This window comes from Heptranchias perlo, chromosome 17 (assembly GCF_035084215.1).
Source record: "Heptranchias perlo isolate sHepPer1 chromosome 17, sHepPer1.hap1, whole genome shotgun sequence".
Classification (NCBI taxonomy): Eukaryota; Metazoa; Chordata; class Chondrichthyes; order Hexanchiformes; family Hexanchidae; genus Heptranchias; species Heptranchias perlo.
The window spans coordinates 10,014,121-10,021,180 of NC_090341.1; positions in this window are offsets into that span (position 1 = coordinate 10,014,121).

Consider the following 7,060-nt stretch of genomic DNA (forward strand, 5'->3'; position numbering starts at 1 on the left):
CTCGCGAGCGCCAGATCCGAGGTGGAGCCGAATAAACGCGCGATCGCGAGCTTCAAACGCTCGAGCCGGTGGAGTTTCAAACGCTCGAGCGAATTCACCAAAAAAGATAACGGGCACACCCACACCGTCATAGTACTGAAGGAGGCAATTCGGCCCTTCGTGCCTGTGCCGGCTCTTTGAAGGAGCTTTCCAATTAGTCTCTGCACCCCCCCCCCCCCCACCCTGCCCTTTCCCTTGTAGCCCTGTAAATGTTTCCCCTTCAAGTATTTATCTAGTTCCCCCTTTTGAAAGTTCTTATTGAGTCTGCTTCCACCACCCTTTCGGGCAGTGTGTTCCAGATCCTAAGGTCACCTGAGTGAGTGAAAACACTAAACAAAAAAAAGAGGATGGAGTTGGCAATAGCAGTTTCTGCTATTGACAACCTGGCGTGGCTGATTGTTAAAAAAAAATAAACAGTTTCTAACTAGCTCCAACCCTAACCCTTAAGTCTAACCCAAACATTTATTTGGTACGTGAGATGATGCGCCTTCATTCTCGTGCTCACGGTAATGTTTAAATCAACATTAAATCCAAGTATATGTGGTATGAAAGCAATTTGGTGGTTCGAGTTCCTTATAATCCACATACAAGATCCGCAGCCAGTGTATTGCACTATTTATACTGTAGGACATGGCTTCTTCACAAACTAGTCCCATCCAACCACTTAGCATTTTTAATTAATCCTATCTTAAATTGTCTGCTACAGTTTTTTTTCTTTTACGTTGTGCCACTACAGTGGCAGTAATTTTCAGAGACATCTCAGGGGGCACTTGGCCATGACTCGACCCCTCGCTTCATTTAAATAAAGTGGGCACACTTCTGGCAGGCAGACCAGGGTCGGGGAAGGGAAATCGTGGCATCAAATTTTAAACCAGGAGTTTCGGCAAGGGGCTTTCCTGCCCCATTTTACTCACGTGTTCACCTCTACAGCACCCAAAAATAGGCCATGTCCTCGTTGGGAGCTTCACTAATGCTGTGGGGGAGGGTTTAAATTAATTTGGCAGGGTGATGGGCACCAGGATGTAGCATTAGAAAGGAGAACCAAGGTGCACAAAGGATTGGGAGAGACAGATAAGAGTAAGAAATAGTACAGTATTAGGTGGGATCAGACTAAGAGAGTATACGACGCGGCGTGGTAAATAAGGTTGGTGAGATGCAGGTGCAAATATCCACATGGGAATATTATGTCCTGGCGATAACAGAGACCTGGCTCAAAAAAGGGCAGGATTGGGTACTAAATATTCCTGGATACAAGTTGTTCAGGAAAGATAGGGAAGGAAAAAAAGGAGGGGGATGGCAGTATTAATTAAGCAGAATATTGCAGTGCTGGAGAGAGGATGTGCTTGAGGGGTCAAGGACAGAATCTATTTGGTTAGAGTTAAGAAACAATAGAGGTGCCATTACATTACTAGGTATATTTTATAGGTCACCAACTCGTGGTAGGGATATAGAGGAGCAAATTTGTAGGGAAATTATAGAGAGGTGCAAGAACTACAGAGTAGAAATAATGGGGGACTTCAACTATCCTAATATAGTAATAGTGCAAAGGGCAAAGAGGGGGAGGAATTTCTGAAGTGTATTCAGGGGAACTTTCTTGATCAGTATGTTTCTGGCCCAATGAGAAAGAAGGCATTGCTGGATCTAGTTCTGGGGAATGAAGTGTGTCAAGTGGAGCAAGTGTCAGTGGGGGAACATTTAGGGAATAGTGATCATAGTATCATAAGGTTTAGATTAGTTATGGAAAAGGAAAAGGAGCAATCTAAAGTAAAAATACTTAATTGGAGGAGGGCCAATTCCAAGCAGGTGAGAATGGATCTAGCCCAGGTAAATTGGAATCAAAAATTGGCAGGCAAAACTGTAATCGAACAATGGGCAGCCTTTAAAGAGGAGATGGTTTGGGTACAGTCTAGGTACATTCTCACAAGGGGGAAAGGCAATGCAACCAAAGCCAGAGCTCCCTGGATGACGAAAGAGATAAAGAGTAAGATGAAGCAGAAAAAGATATATGACAGATGTCAGGTTGATAATACAAGTGAAAACCAGGCTGAATATAGAAAGTACAGAGGAGAAGTGAAAAAGGAAATAAGAGAGGCAAAGAGAGAGTATGAGAATAGTCTGGCGGCTAACATAAAAGGGAATCCAAAAGTCTTCTATACACATATAAATAGTAAACGGGTAGTAGGAGGAGAGGTGGGGCTGATTAGGGACCAAAAAGGAGATCTAAGCATGGAGGGCATGGCTGAGGTTCTAAATGAGTACTTTGCATCTGTCTTTATCAAGGAATAAGATGCTGCCAAAGTCACAGTAAAAGAGGAGGTAGTTGAGATACTGGATGGGCTAAAAATTGATAAAAATTGATAGAAAGGCTGACTGTACTTAAACTAGATAAGTCACCCTGTCCGGATGGGATATATCCTAGGTTGCTGAGGGAAGCAAGGGTGGAAATTACGGAGGTGCTGGCCATAATCTCGCAATCCTCCTTAGATATGGGGGTGGTGCCAGAGGACTGGAGAATTGCAAATGTTACAGCCTTCTTCAAAAAAGGGTGTATGGATAAACCCGGCAACTACAGGCCAGTCAGTTTAACCTCGGTGGTGGGGAAGCTTTTAGAAATGATAATCCGGGACAAAATTAATAGTCACTTTGAAAGTGTGGATTAATAAAGGAAAGCCAGCACAGATTTGTTGAAGGCAAATCATGTTTAATTAACTTGACTGAGTTTTTTGATGAGGTAACAGAGAGGGATGATGAGGGCAATGCAATTGATGTGTATGTGGACTTCAAAAGGCTTTTGATAAAGTGCCACATAATAGGCTTGTCAGCAAAATTGAAGCCCTTGGAATAAAAGGGACAGTGGCAGCATGGATACGAAACTGGCTAAATGACAGGAAACAGAGAGTAATGGTGAACGGTTGTTTTTCGGACTGGAGGAAGGTATATAGTGGTGATTCCCAGGGGTCCGTACTAGGACCACTCCTTTTTTTGATATTAATGACTTGGACTTGGGTGTACAGGGCACAATTTCAAAATTTGCAGATGACACAAAACTTGGAAGTGTAGTAAACAGTGAGGAGGAAAGTAATAGACTTCAAGAGGACATAGACAGGTTGGTGGAATAGGCAGACACATGGCAAATGAAATTTAACGCAGAGAAGTGCAATGTGATACGTTTTAAAGTAAATAAAGAAAAACTATTCCCATTGGCAGAAGGGTCGAGAATCAGAGGACACAGCATTAAGGTGGTTGGTAAAAGAACCAAAGGCGACATGAGGAAAAACTTTTTTATGCAGTGAATAGTTATGATCTGGAATGCGCTGCCTGAAAGGGTGGTGGAAGCAGATTCAATCGTGGCTTTCAAAAAGGAATTGGATAAATACTTGAAGGGAAAATTTTGCAGGGCTATGAGGAAAGAGCGGGGGAATGGGAATAACTGGATTGGTCTTACAAAGAGCCAGCACGGATTCGATGGGCCGAATGTCCTCCGTCTGTGCTGTAACCAATGATTGTGTGACTTGTTTTAAGGAACATCCAGGCCTAATTTGGGATGTGAATTACTGGGAATAAACTACACACTATGAATAAGAACAACTTCTTCACTGGTCCCAGGGAAGACTCCATTATGATCATTGAAAGAGTTCCAACCTCAATAAGTTGACCTGCTCAATAAACAGACTCACATCTTGACTCTCCAAAGCCTCTCCACCATCTGCAAGGCACAAGTCAGCAGTGTGCTGGAATACTCTCCACTTGCCTGGATGGGTGCAGCTGCAACAACACTCAAGAAGCTCGACACCATCCTGGACAAAGCACTCTGCTTGATTAGCATCTCATCCACCAGCTTAAATAACCACTTATTCCACCACAAGGGACGATGGTATGCACCTAAGCAGTCCATAAAGACAAACCCAATGTTGCTGAAACTATTACCATGGTACTTTCATGCGTTACAGTCGATGAAATGAATCATTGTTACTCGGTAATAAATAGAAATATTTGATAGATATTAACCAAAGTAGATAATAACTCTAATTATCTCAACTAATTTTCATTAACCCAAAACCACTGGAGAATGTTCGAGTGGGGACATGAAAGACGATCAACATTTCTGCACCTGAATTGTAATGCGCTGCCCAAGGAAAAGAATCTTTAAATGCCAATTTTTATTGCCAATTTAAAAACCTTGACTTTTTCAGGTTTCATTTTTGGTGTAAAAATGGATCCCAAAAAGCCCAGGTAAATGCTGAAAAAAATCAGCAAAAAGCAAATTTTAATTTTGAACATCACTAAAACTCAAAAAACAAGAGGGAAGGGTCTTTAAAAAAAGGATAGTCAAGTTAAATAATAATCCACAACTAATTACACAATTCACAGACACTTTGATGTGGCTCACCATCAGTCTCTCACTTAGCCCCTAGATAGTTTAATTTAATTAAAAGTTAAATTGAAAAACCTGAACTGAATACACAGACCTGCTCCGCCGGAGGTGGTGTAACAGTGAGGGCACTGGTGACTTCCACTCCTCACCGCACCAGACTATATGGGTTCATGAGGAGGTCATCTCATTAGCATGCAAGTGATGGACACCTGCATCACTATGGGGGCCACCAGAGCAAGGGCGCAAGAAAAGCGGTATTGACCAACCACTTGTGTAGCAGCTGATGCCACTGAAATGTTTATCAATTTCTTTTGGCCCAATTGTCCTCATATATAAGGAGGCAATTTCAAGGACAATTTTTTTGAGTATTGCAGTGTGGGAACATCCTCCCTTGGCCCTCCACCTCCAACGTCAGGGGCCATGTTTGGGGTAGACAAGGTTCTTTATCCAACCAAGCCCCTGCGCAAATTAGCAGCCTGGTCCAAGGCCTGACATATCCAGATCCAAGCTGATTTCACACCCCTGCCACTGCAATTCAAATCGATGTATTCCAAGAGTGCAACACCCACAGATTTTCAGCGTCACTATATTTATTGTAGCTCCAGCCATCTACCTGCCAGTATGATGGTGCAATAATAAAAATTGTTGGAGATTAGGCACAGGGGAACAGTTGCAATCTTTTAGTAAATAGTGCCGCGTGCCATAAGGACTTATGTTTGCCACAATGTGAAGAATATAGTCCTCAGTACCTAAAGAAGATCCCGATCCCCTTAAAAAAACACAAATTGCACAACTTTATTTCTTTTCCTGCTGAAGATCAGATCCAGAGAAGTGCTGCATCACATCTGTGGTCAGTACAGCACATGCAGCAGCAAATGTGTTTGATGAATATATGGACACAATGGGTAGATGTCTCCCAATCTGATTTTTGTTCAGAAAATACAGGGAAATTTCAGGGTTTCTTTCACAAATTCAGGAGAAAATCAGTTTTTACTGATTCTCCCCAAAAAATCTGGTAATTTATCAGCGGAAAGATTTTAACAAACCCTAAATCTGAGTTTGACATCCAATTTTACGTACAAGGACCAATGTCGACTCTCACCGAACGTCCCCAGACACCGTTACAAGCTAAGTTGCAGTCTCTTAGTATCAAATTTTGTTTGATAGGCAGATTTATGACAAATAAGAAAGTGCAATTTTTAATTTAAGTAATGACAGCATATAGTTCCTGCTGTAAAAACAATCACAGAATCATAGAAAGGTTACAGCACAGAAGGAGGCCATTCGGCCCATCGAGTCCACGCCAGCTCTATGCAAGAACAATCCAGCTAGTCCCACTCCCCGCCCTATCCCCGTAGCCCTGCAAATCTTTGCCTTTCAAGTACTTATCCAGTTCCCTTTTGAAGGCCATGATTGAATCTGCCTCCACTACTGCCCCAGACAGTGCATTCCAAATCCTAACCACTCGCTGTGTAAAAAAGATTTCATGTCACCTTTGGTTCTTTGGCCAATCTTTAAATCTATGTCCTCTGATGCTTGACCCTTCCGTCAATGGGAACAGTTTTTTAAAAATTCGTTCATAGGATGTGGGCGTCACTGGCGAGGCCAGCATTTATTTCTCTCTGTCTAGACCCTTCATGATTTTGAATACCTCTATCGAATCTCCTCGCAACCATCTCTGTTCCAAGGAGAACAACCCCAGCTTTTCCAGTCTATCCATGTAACTAAAGTCCCTCATCCCTGGAATCATTCTAGTAAATCTCTTCCGCACCCTCTCTAAGGCCTTCACATCTTTCCTGAAGTGCGTGCCCAGAATTGGACACAATACTCCAGTTGTGGCTGAACCAGTTCATCATGACTTCCATACTTTTGTACTCTATGCCTCTATTTATAAAAACCAGGATCCCGTCTGCTTTTTTAAACCACTTTCTCAACCTGCCCTGCCACCTTCAACGATTTGTGCACAAATACCCCCAGATCTCTCTGTTCCTGTACCCCTTTTAAAGTTGCGCTCTCTAGTTTATGTTGTCTTTCCTCGTTCTTCCTACCGAAATGTATCACTTCGCAATAGCTGAGGACTAAGCACCAATCTTTGCGGCACCCCACTAGTTACAGCCTGCCAACCTGAGAATGATTCGTTTATCCCTACTCTCTGTTTTCTGTCCTTTAACCAATCCTCTATCCATGCTAATGTATTACCCCCAACCCCATGAGCCCTTATCTTGTGTAACAACCTTTTATGTGGCACCTTATCGAAGTTTTGAAAATCCAAATATACATCCACTGATTCCCCTTTATCCACCCGCTAGTTACACCTTCAAAAAACTAATGAATGTATTTATATTCTTTACATTACAGGCCATTTGAAAAAGTGGTGCAGATATATAAAATAAAAACTAGATGCTGAGGAATAGTTTTCTTTGTGGAATAGAGTTAGCTGAATATGTGGGCATTTATGTGGAGTTATTTCCCAGTAATAAGAGTTAATACCTTTTAACAGACTGAGATTACATAAAATTAGTTGATGCACTAAGTTGTAGTAGAAAGATAATGCAAGAAATGAAAGTTGGTGGGAAATCTCAGGAAAAACTTTCTGCCTGTTATACGTGGTCCAAGTCTCTGTAATAAAACTGGAGTGAGATGCAC